Here is a 12,189-nt window from a genome sequence, read left to right as displayed (position 1 = left end):
GGCCGGGCTCAGAGCAGCTTACAAGCAATAATAAAACAAGATTAATGATTACAACTTTAAAACAAAAATAAAATACAACATTAAAATAATGGAAGATTAAAATATTAAAATGTAGCCTCATCACAGGAGGAGAAGGAAAAGAAAAAAGAAAGAGAGCGAGGGAGGGAATCAAATTGGCTCCAAGCCAAAGGCCAGGCGGAACAACTCTGTCTTATAGGCCCTGCGGAAAGAAATCAGATCCTGCAGGGCCCTGGTCTCATGAGGCAGAGCGTTCCATCAGGCCGGAGCCAGAGTTGGAAAGGCCCTGGCTCTGGTTGAGGCCAATCTAACTTCCTTAGGGCCTGGGACCACTAGGGTGTTGTTATTTATGGACCTTGAGGCTCTCCGTGGGGCATACCAGGAGAGGCGGTCCCGAAGGTACGAGGGTCCTAGGCCGTGAAGGGCTTTAAAGGTCAAAAGCAGCACCTTAAATCTGACCCTGTACTCCACCGGGAGCCAGTGCAGCTTGGAAAGCGCTGGGTGAATATGCTTCCATGGCAGAGACCCCGTGAGGAGCCTCGCTGCAGCATTCTGTACCCGCTGGAGTTTCTGGGACAGCTTCAAGGGCAGCCCTGCGTAGAGCGAATTACAGTAGTCAAGCCTGGAGATGACCGTCGCATCGATCACTGTGGCCAGGTCAGGGCGGGAAAGGTAAGGGACCAACTGCTTGATGCAGCAAAGGTGGAAAAATGTCGCCTTGGCTGTTGCTGTAACTTGCGCCTCCATGGAAAGGGAGGCGTCAAGGATTACACCCAAACTCTTAACGGAAGGCAATGGCACTAATTGGGCCCCCGCAAGAGAAGGGAGTTGGTCCCTCATCCCCATGCCATCCCGACCTAGCCATAGGACCTCTGTCTTCGAAGGATTTAGTTTCAATCGGCTCCCACGAAACCATCCAGCCACAGCTTCCAAGCATCTGGTCAGTGTGTTCGGGGCCGAGTCGGTGTGGCCATCCATCAGCAGATAGAGCTGAGTGTCATCAGCAATATTGGTGACAGCCCAGCCCAAAGCTCCGGAAAATCTGGGCAAGGGGGCACATAAAGATGTTAAAAAGCATCGGGGAGAGAATTGCGCCCTGCGGCACTCCACACACCAAAGAGTGGCACAACGACATTTCCCTCCCTAGTGCCACCCTCTGTCTCCAACCAGAGATAAAAGAGCACAGCCAGTTACGGGCTATGCCCTGTATCCCCACATCTGCGAGGCGGTGGTCCAGAAGATCATGATCGACCATGTCAAAGGCTGCTGACAAATCTAAAAGGATCAGCAGTCCTGACCCGCCTCGATCCAGTTGTCTACGGAGATCATCTGTTAGAGCAACCAGAGCCGTCTCTGTCCGAAAACCAGGATGGAAACTGGACTGAAATGGATCTAATGCCGATTTATAGATTTCAGGATGTAACAAACACCCTGAAGAGAGATGATTACTGGAGATTTATGACAGTTTTTGTAATCTCTTGCTCATTAAGGGGGTAGCAATGCAGTGTGTACAAACAGAGAAGGCCAGGATCACCAAGTTCTGAATTGGTCCCTGTAACCATACCTTTAATAGCAATTCAATATTCAGATATTTGCTTGATAATGCTTAACTCAATCCGGTCAACAAAAGAATCACCTGAGGACTTGTTCCCCTCATCCTACCACTGATGCCACAAGAACAGTTCAGGCTACCTTTTTTCAAGGTCAATTGATGACCCTAGACAGTGCTAGTTACTAGGATAGCAACAGTCCCCCAAAAGCAAATAGCCTCTCAAGTCTTGCTAAAAAAAACAAACCTGACTACCTAATAGTATTGTTGCAGTGGGTGAAACTGGGAAAAGTATGTAAAACACAACAAACATTCTAAAGCACAATAAAATGTGGATTATGATAATGTCATATTCCTCTCTGCTTTGCCTCAATTTACCACCCGATATCAGAAAAATATTCACTGAACTATTGGATTTTGGTCTCCAAAGTGAACGGCAATTCATCACAGCATCAACAGAATAGGCAGTTTAATGGACCAGGTTCTGAATATCTCATTGAATCCAGTGATGCTTGATTATACATACAGTGGTACCTCGGGTTACATATGCTTCAGGTTACATACGCTTCAGGTTACAGACTCCGCTAACCCAGAAATAGTACCTCGGGTTAAGAATTTTGCTTCAGGATGAGAACAGAAATCGTGTTCTGGCAGTGCAGCGGCAGCAGGAGGCCCCATTAGCTGAAGTGGTGCTTCAGGTTAAGAACAGTTTTAGGTTAAGAACGGACCTCCGGAACGAATTAAGTACTTAACCTGAGGTACCACTGTATAACCAAAGTACCATTGTTCTTTGCGGAACCCAGTGGAATTCATTTTCAAGTCACTTTCCTTAAGCTACAAGATGCAGTATTCTGTTTCTGGGTTTTTAAAAGCAACACAATCGGCAAGGACTTGAATCCTTCATTATGTATATGGGGGTGGGGGGAAGAAATGACTCTTTCTCCACCTGCTTTCCAAGAGTTTTTTGCAGACAGCTTACATAAATGGTCTGATAATGCAGCTTTGGCAGGCAGCTGTTTTGGCTAATTGAAAAAGCACCACTCAAAAGTAATAATGCCTTCTATATGAAAAGGAAACTTCTCTCCATTAACCCTCTTTAAACACACTGCAGTTCTCTCCGAGTGAAGAGTTTTCATCTGCCTTATGGATCAGGTGAATAATGACTGAGATACAAGCATCACCCATTATCACGAGTCAACATGACTCAGACCAAAACAATATGTAACAGCGGGGAGCCCATCTCTTTGAACATGGATCTGTCCCATTGGAATGGGGACCTGTTCTTTTTAAGTGCTTCATAAACAATGTTAATGATGTTGAGGTCATTAAAGCAAAAAGAGATTGCAAAGAGCTCCAAATTGAACCCTCCAAACAGAACGAGTAGGCAGTAAAATGGCAAATGCAATTCATTTTAAACAAGTGTAAAGTGATGTGTGGCTTCCAACATTTCTCTGATGAAAATAGGGATGTCCCATTGCATAATGATAATTTTACTGTATAAGATGATGGATTGAGAATATTATGAAAAGAAAGGAAGTTAGTAATTTGAACAAGTTAATTTTATTAAAAAGTGGATGTTGGAAAATTGCTAAAATGAGATTTAATGAAACTCAGGAAGGATTTGAGGAAGTCACCCAATAATGGAATGCAATTTGGATTTTTAACTGTAAGAAGTTTTGGATGTATGTTTGTTTTTCTTGTTTATATGTTTGTTTGTTATTTTGTGTTGTGTTAAATTTGGAAAATTAATATTTTTTTTTGGGAAAAAACCCATAATGATAATTTTACTATTTATACCCCACAAATCTTACTGGGTTGCCCCAGCCACTCTGGGCAACTTCCAACATATATAAAAACATAATAAAACATTAAACATTTTTTTTAATAAAAAATATTCCGTATACAGGATTGCCTTCAGACGGCTAGGGGATCAGATAACTCCATACCCACAACGTTTCTCTAATGAAAATAGGAACATCCTAAGGAAAAGTGGGACATTCCGGGATCAAATCAGAAACCGGAATGGCTTCTCTAAATCAAGGACGTCCCTGGAAAATAGGGACACTTGGAGGGTCTGCCATGCCCTACCCCCGCTGTTGGGAGGGTGCAATGCTGCTCCATCACACCTGCTTGTTTGCCTCTTTCTTCCCCACCCCTTCCTGTTTTGTGCCATATCTTTTTGGATTGTAAATCTTTGGACAGGGACTTCCTCATTTGTTACCTACAGGAAAGTCATTATGGGAGCCTTAATTGATGTGTGTTGTAAAAACACTGCAACCCGCTGCCCCAGTACTTTTGAGTACTAAGTATGCCCAGAGATTATTTTTGAGTGGTGATTTTTACTGATGTAAACTACTGTGGCATAGAGCAGTTCAGAGCCTCCGAGGGCAGTAGGAAGAGAAACAACAACATCACTCTGTATGTTTGTGTGTGTGTGTGTGTGTGTTAAGGGGAGGGGTTCCTAATGCAGCTATTTAGGAAACCCCCCACCATAACTTCAGCTGTCAAAATCAAGGGGGGAAATTCAGCTGAGGAAAATATGGGGTGCCATCCTTACCTGAGCACATGCTAGCAAGACAGCAATTCCAGTCTGAAGCTTCAGACTTCGGCCCCATCTCTGTTGAGAGGGAATGCTAATTTCTATTTACATGACAACCCTTTTCTCCATCTTTCCTTTGTGGTGCCGCAGTTGCTGAAGTACCCTATTAAATAATAATTGTTGTAGTCAAGGACAATGTACTTGTTCCACCATTTAGAAATCTCTGAAGCGTTAATCCACCTACTTTCGATGTCTGCTGTCTGAGTTTTCTCCTCGCTGTACCTACAGCTTGGCCTGGATGCTCTCATTAAACCCGTTTTCATTTCGTCGGTGTGTGCAAAAGGAAAGGAAAGGGGAAAAGAAAACTCCGAAGCTTTCATCAAAAATAAAATTGCTTTTACACAGCTTGGCTATCTAATTGGGGAAGATATTATGAAGAAGCAGAGGAACAGCAAATGAGTCATCCCCAGCAGGAGGCTAAGAATAAGCACTCCTTGCTTGAAAAATCATTGATATCAGTCATCATCTTGAAATTAGCCTTTAATGCCACTCACTGGATTTTGGTCACAAGCTGCTAGTGGGATCTAATGTTGATGGGATAGGTGTTTCGCAGCTGATGCATGATGAGGTGATTGCCTAAAGAACAGTGTCTTTCAGAGCCACTGCCTGGCTAATGGAGTCTCTAATAGGGAGCAAGACTTTACCCTTCAGGTCACCAGGTGTGACAGGATATTATTAAAATGTGAGGGCAGCTCAGTGGCTTGCATGAAAAAAGCTGGTTCCATAAATTGTGCTGCTTTACAGCAGGGGGAACTGAATCCACGTACCAGCATTAAACATTTAGGTCAGGCGTGGGGTACCATTTTTCTTCCTGTTGAGGGCTGTATTCTTTTGGAGGAATAATAAGGTTGCATGCTGCTGGTGGATGGGTGGGGGGGCAGCATGCTGGAGATGGGCCAGTGGTGTGTGAGGCCAGAATTAGAAATGTGCAATGAATCCCCCTTTCCCCCCTATGTTCTACCTCTTTGCCGGCAAGGAAGTTGATATACTTTGCGTAAATATGCAGAGGATCAGGCTGCAAGTGCTTTCATAAGACAATCTGAGGAACAGTGGTTCTACCAACGCCTCCAACATCAGTGTGCGCCTAAGGTTGTCAACTTTTGGATCAGACCTCGCAGTTATTCCTTTAATAGAGGCTTGCTCCATAGCAATTAGCAGCTGGTGATGTTCGGAGTCACCTGCAGGTTTTGACTGAAAGCTTCACCTGCAGGTTTTCGCATATCAAGATCCTTTTAAGGGAGAGGAAAATGACAGGCTGCTGCTGCTGCTTTTTCCCAGGCCAGATGGACAACCCATGTGGCAACCCTCTTGAGTGTGAGCATCCCATTTACTTGAAAAAGGTGTGTGTGTGGGGGGGGGAACCTGCCAGTTTCTACATGGCAATAGGTTGAGGGCGGGGTCCTCTTCAGTCTCATTATTTTATCAGCCGAATGTTTCAAACTCACACCTGATGTAAGCAATGATTTCTTAAAAGGTTTTCAGACTGGGAGAGCTCATTGGAGTACAGCGAAAGCTGACCGTGCAATTATAGGCTTATGGCAACACACTGCCTTCATCTGCTCGGCAGGCAAACAATTATGAACCAAGTTAGGGCCATGAGCAGAAGCCCCCAAATAAGAGTTTATAAGGAAAGAGTCCCATGGACTGCAAGAAGATCAAACTTATTCTTAAGGAAATCAGCCCTGAGTACTCACTGGAAGGACAGATCGTGAAGCTGAGGCTCCAATACTTTGGCCACCTCATGAGAAGAGACGACTCCCTGGAAAAGACCCTGATGTTGGGAAAGATGGAGGGCACAAGGAGAAGGGGACGACAGAGGACGAGATGGTTGGACAGTGTTCTCAAAGCTACGAACATGAGTTTGACCAAACTGGGGGAGGCGGTGGAAGACAGGAGTGCCTGGCGTGCTCTGGTCCATGGGGTCACGAAGAGTCAGACACGACTAAATGACTAAACAACAACAAGGAAAGATGGAATCATTAAACCCGTGAACCAACGTCCCACAAATGTTCTTTCAATGTATCAATTAGAATTGGGGTACTGAGTTGAATGGGACGCGGGTGGCGCTGTGGGTTAAACTACAGAGCCTAGGACTTGCCGATCAGAAGGTTGGCGGTTTGAATCCCTGCGACAGGGTGAGCTCCCATTGCTCGGTCCCTACTCCTGCCAACCTAACAGTTCAAATGCACATCAAAGTGCAAGTAGATAAATAGGTACCGCTCCAGCGGCAAGGTAAATGGCATTTCTGTGTGCTGCTCTTGTTCACCAGAAGCGGCTTAGTCATGCTGGCCACATGACCTGGAAGCTGTCTGCGGACAAACGTCGGCTCCCTTGGCCGGTAAAGCGAGATGAGCGCCGCAACACCAGAGTCGTCCGTGACTGGACCTCACGGTCAGGGGTGTCTTTACCTTTACTGAGTTGAATATAAACCTGTAACCCACCCTGGGGTGATTGAAAGATGAAGTGGGGGGTGGGGATCATTCACAACCAAACAACCAACCCATTTTCTTTTTCACTGCTTGCTTTCTACCAAGAAAGGTCCTGAGACTCAAGAAGCCATTGCTCCCCTGGGTTTGGAAGCCCGGTTTCAAGTTAAAAACACACCAGTTGTAATATTCAGCATTGTGGGTTCAGCAACAACACATTGTCATTAAGGATGGGTAAAGGATGACCTTTATTTAAAGCCCTAAAGGGCCTCGGTCCAATATACCTGAAGGAGCATCTCCACCCCCATTGTTCAACCCGGACACTGAGGCCCAGCTCCAAGGGCCTTCTGCTGGTTCCCTCACTGCGAGGTTTCAGGGAACCAGGCACAGGGCCTTCTTGGTAGTGGCGCCCACCCTGTGATACGCCCTCCCATCAGTTGTCAAAGAAATAAACAACTATTTGACGTTTAGAAGACATATGAATGCAGCCCTGTTCAGGGAAGTTTTTAATGACTGATGTTTTAATCTTTTGTTGGAAGCTGCCCAGAGTGGCTGGGGAAACCCAGCCAGATGGGCGGGGTATAAATAATAAATTATTATTATTATATATTATATAAAGCTGCTCGGTTTCAGCTCACTATTTTTTCACTGCTTACCAAAACTGACCATATAATCTCAGCAAGCCTGAGATTCCCCACTCAGGTCCTGCAACAAAATTTGGTTACGGTATCTTGTTGCTTTTAAAAAGTAATCTCAGGCCATGAGCAACCAGCTAGTGTACAAGGCTTCTGCTGCCACATGGGTTTTCATCACCATTGCAAGCCCCACCGGGAGGAGTAGGTCTTGATGACATGCTGTCACTCTCTGAGGAAATGTGTATTTAACTTATTTCACATAATGTGACCAGTCTGTGCTTGCACAGTGGGTCTCTCTGTCATGAGCTCGCCCTACACTCGAGTAGGACCCTGGCAGAGACACATGCCCTACTAGCATGTTCTTTCCCTCCTGGTCGATTGTTCGGGAGCTTCAAAAGCTTTCTTCAGCCTGAACATCACAGCGACTGATGCCAACGGATATCGGCACACTTAAGGATCCGCAAAGTTTGCGAATCATGCATAACGGACCTCAGCAACTCAGCATTTTGGCTAATCTACTTTTGTTGTTGTTTAGTCATGTCCAACTCTTCGTGACCCCATGGACCAGAGCACACCAGGCACTTCTGTCTTCAATCTACTTTATTTACATATAAACACACATGGAGCACTGCAACATGGCTCCTTCTCTCTCTAGCATCAGACAGCAAAGAGAAAAAGAACAAAGGACAATAGTCTCACTTCATGGAACACAGTAACACAAACATCCTGTCTCCAACACTTCCCACTCTGTGGAGTCAAAACATACACCGTCATGTGATAGACAAAAATCCCATGACTGCAATCACGGAGCAGGAATTCTAACACTCTCCCCCCCCGTCTCTCCCCCCCCCCCCGCGTGTGCCCTACTCCCTCCCAAAATCTGCTCTGGAGCCCCTAGAACAAATTTAGGTAGTGTGCAGGGAAAAGAGCTCGACTGCACGAGCAGAAATCTTTGCGCTGATGGGATGAGTCACTTAGAGCTGCTTTGTATATAACCCATTATGCATATTTTACATTCAACACCCCCTCAGAGCCTCAGGGGGAATTGAATGTAAAATCCATAAAAAGTATGTAAAATAAATTATATATGTAAAATTTGCCCCAGAGAGCGATGGCATGTCATCAAGAAGACCTGTCGCTCTCATTGATTTCAGTGCACTATGTTGATTTCAAAGCACACTGAGTCGGGGAGCTCTGTGCACTAGATTCATGCAGCTTAAACAACCTTCTGAAACCAAAAAGAGAAGACCGCACCAGCCTGACCTCACAGCCTGTCTTGTAAACAGCAAGAATGATATTACTGCCAGGAGCTGGTTCTGCAGCAGCTCTCAGGGGTTAAACACAAAGGACAAATTAACTAGCAATCATTCTGGGTTTGAACTTCACAGTTCACTAAAGAGAGAGCAAGACTCGGTACCTACCTGGTTATGTTCAAAGCCATCAGGTTTGACCTTTGAATTCACCTACTACAAATTTTAGGCAACATCACTACTACTTATTATTGTTGTTGTTGTTTAGTCGTTGAGTCGTGTCCGACTCTTCGTGACCCCATGGACCAGAGCACACCAGGCACTCCTGTCTTCTACTGCCTTCCGCAGTTTGGTCAAACTCATGCTGGTAGCTTCGAGAACACTGTCCAACCATCTCGTCCTCTGTCGTCCCCTTCTCCTTGTGCCCTCCATCTTTCCCAACATCAGGGTCTTTTCCAGGGAGTCTTCTCTTCTCATGAGGTGGCCAAAGTATTGGAGCCTCAGCTTCAGGATCTGTCCTTCCAGTGAGCATTCAGGACTGATTTTCTTAAGAATGGATAGGTTTGATCTTCTTGCAGTCCATGGGACTCTCAAGAGTCTCCTTCAGACCATAATTCAAAAGCATCAATTCTTCAGCGATCAGCCTTCTTTATGGTCCAGCTCTCACTTCCATACATCACTACTGGGAAAACCATAGCTTTAACTATATGGACCTTTGTTGGCAAGGTGATGTCTCTGCTTTTTAAGATGCTGCTTTTTAAGATGCTCCCCTTCATGGGTCACTGGCGAAGGGGCTTGAACAACTCAGAGAAGCTATGAACTATGCCGTGCAGGGCACCCAAGATGGACAGGCCATAGTGGAGAGTTTTGACCAAACGTGATCCACCTGGAGCAGGAACTGGCAAGCCACTCCAGTATCCCTGCCAAGAAAACTCCATGGACAAAGACAACAGGCCTTTTTATATTAGCTAGTAATTAATTTCACAGAAAAGATTTTGATTTATCATTTCTACTTCATGCCTCCCATATCAAGAGAACTGGGTTCCAGTTGTTGGGTTGTCTGCTCTTGTTGTGCCAGGGCGACTTGAACTTCATGAGGGTTTGTGTGTGTGCGAATCTCCTATTTTTATAAACACTTTTGATTGAACATAAGAATGCACAGTGCCAGATTTGGCACATCGACTCAAAAGACAGCTTATTTACCTTTGCCACATTGACTCAAAAGACAATTTCTTCAAAAAGCAAGTATTTGGTATGTATAGGAAAGAAAAGCGCCATGTGCTAGACACCACGAATAGCACAAGAACAGAAAAGATATAAATCCTATTATTCTGGCCTGGCCACTGTAGAACAATTATGGTGTAGCATAGGAAATGTTGCAAAGCCTCAAGCAGTGAATGGGGGTAGAGTTCTGAAGCCGATTCTCTTCCTAATGGGAAATGCACAGTGATGAGAAGACAGGATGAAAAAGGTGAAATCATCAGTAGCCTAGAATTAAAGCAAGCAAGGTGTAAGCTTAAAACATAAATGATACCGTGAGTGTCAAGTTATTATTTTAGTCCATGCACTGATAATAGGGCAAGGAGAGAAAAGTGGAGATTACAAAGGGAGAAGGGGTAAAAAAAACCACCTACATACCAAGGAAACACAAAGAAATAATTTTCTATTCAAAAGAATAGAAAAGTGCGACTAACACACACTGTGCATCATTGTTGAACTTAAGCACTAGGGCATTTCAAGAAGCTATAAGATTCTGTTTCAGGGAGATTGGGAATGGATATTGGAAGTATAATGAGGCGTAACTTATCCACAGACATCTTTCATGTTCTCATGTTGTCTGTGGGGAGTTCATTCTTGCCCACAGAGTCACCAGAGTTGTTTGCTGTGATGTGGGGAGAATTTAATGCCAAGGGAAAATCTAGGTTCCGGGCCATCATTTTGTTTTGACGCATAGGCTGCAAGGCATTTTGGGGAAATGACTTGCGTGTTAAGATCCCAAGACCTCCCCCAATAAATAAAGACACAATTGACACAGAATTTAGTTTAAGGTTATTGGCATAATTTTGGCCGCAACTTTATTGATTACAGATCGTGAGTGGTTTGCTTGGGCATTGGTTCCCAACTAGCTGCACCTGACCTCAGCAGGGCAGCACTGACACCTGGACTCCGGCAGACGTCAGTAAGGGAAAACTTTATGGGGGAGAATTGGGCCAGGCTCAGACTCAAGCTCACCCCAAATGCTCTCAGGGGCTCTGGCATGGCCCTAACCCCTGGTAGGGGATCGGACAAAAGCAAGGCGAGCCCCTGGATTCCTTTAACGGAATACCCTAGCATTGGAGGGGTGGGCACAGTCTATCCACATCCCCCCCCCACCATTGAACCAATGCCTAACCGTCAAACCTTACAAAGTTGTGATGATTTGCTACACGGTAGGCGAAACCCAAGTGGCACCAGCCAATCAGCCAAATGGGAAAATTCCTACCGGGCCCCTGTCCCAAGAACAGACGATCCACAACAGCATAGCAAGGCCATGATGAACCCTAAATATAGGGAGGGTGGGCGGGTGATCTGATGCACGTGGTGAAAAAGAGGAAGCTCAACACAATGTTCAGCGGTACATATAGGTCCCTTGGTTAATGCATGAAACAATCCCATTGGCCAGAATTACCCCAGCAACTGAGGGGCAACCAATCGTGTTGTTGTGGCTATCCAATCGCTCCCACCCACAACAGCAGTGAGGTCAGTCTTGATGATCTCACCGCAACGCATGCTCTCTGGGTGGAGGACATGATGTACGAGTGTAGCTATCTCTGGCACAGTGCTATGGCACTTGGCATAGTGGGTGAAGATCAAAAGCACCACAAAGAAACAGTGGCATTCTCCATCTCAATGGTGGAAATAGAAAGGATGGGGTAGAGACAGACAGATTCAAAAATAACAAGGGCATTTCAGACAGGCAAATTCTACCAAGGTTGATGGCACATTCCACAATTACTGAGAAATATCTTAACACCCACCCAAATAAAAGACCATGCCTTACCAAATGGTATAGTTGGTCTATTGGACAAGGACCAGGATAGAAATGGAAATGATAAAATATGTAATATAGGTACATAGGAAGCTCTACCAATTGTGAAACACCACAAGTCTCTGAGAATTGGTCTTTTTTCTTGCAACCGGTCACGAAAGTCCAGCTTACTCCTTCTTAGTCTCAGTTTTGAACTCAACAGGGAGGAGAATGGAAACAAATTAGCATTAGTTGGCTCAGCCTGCCACTGGCTCTGATGGTATTCCTGCCTCCCACCCTATGGATTTCAGTAGGAACCAGCCACCGCTGCACTTTGTGTACCTCAGTTTTCAGAGGCTGCAGATATAACATTCTGGTGATAACATTGATGCTTTAGTCTGACCTCCTGGGTCAATTCTTGGGATAAAGTACGGCATCTATACCACCATGGCACCAGGTGCTTTGTTACAATGGCAGTGGTCATTAAAGATTCACAGCTATCCTCAACACCAGTTTCCTTAAGTATATCAAGTTGCTATCATCAGGAAATCACTAAATAGTGTGAGCTGAACATACTTTACCATCAGCTGAACTGACTTGTGATCTCACTATATGATTCAAAGACATCTGCTGGGCAATGGTTCTTACAATACTGTCATGTAAGAATTCATGGGTAGTCAAATGAGACTCTTAAATGATCTCATT

The sequence above is a fragment of the Podarcis filfolensis genome, assembly GCF_964270895.1.
Source record: "Podarcis filfolensis genome assembly, chromosome: 3".
Lineage (NCBI taxonomy): Eukaryota > Metazoa > Chordata > Lepidosauria > Squamata > Lacertidae > Podarcis > Podarcis filfolensis.
The sequence above is the reverse complement of the archived record's forward strand: the minus strand, read 5'-3'. Positions refer to the sequence as shown.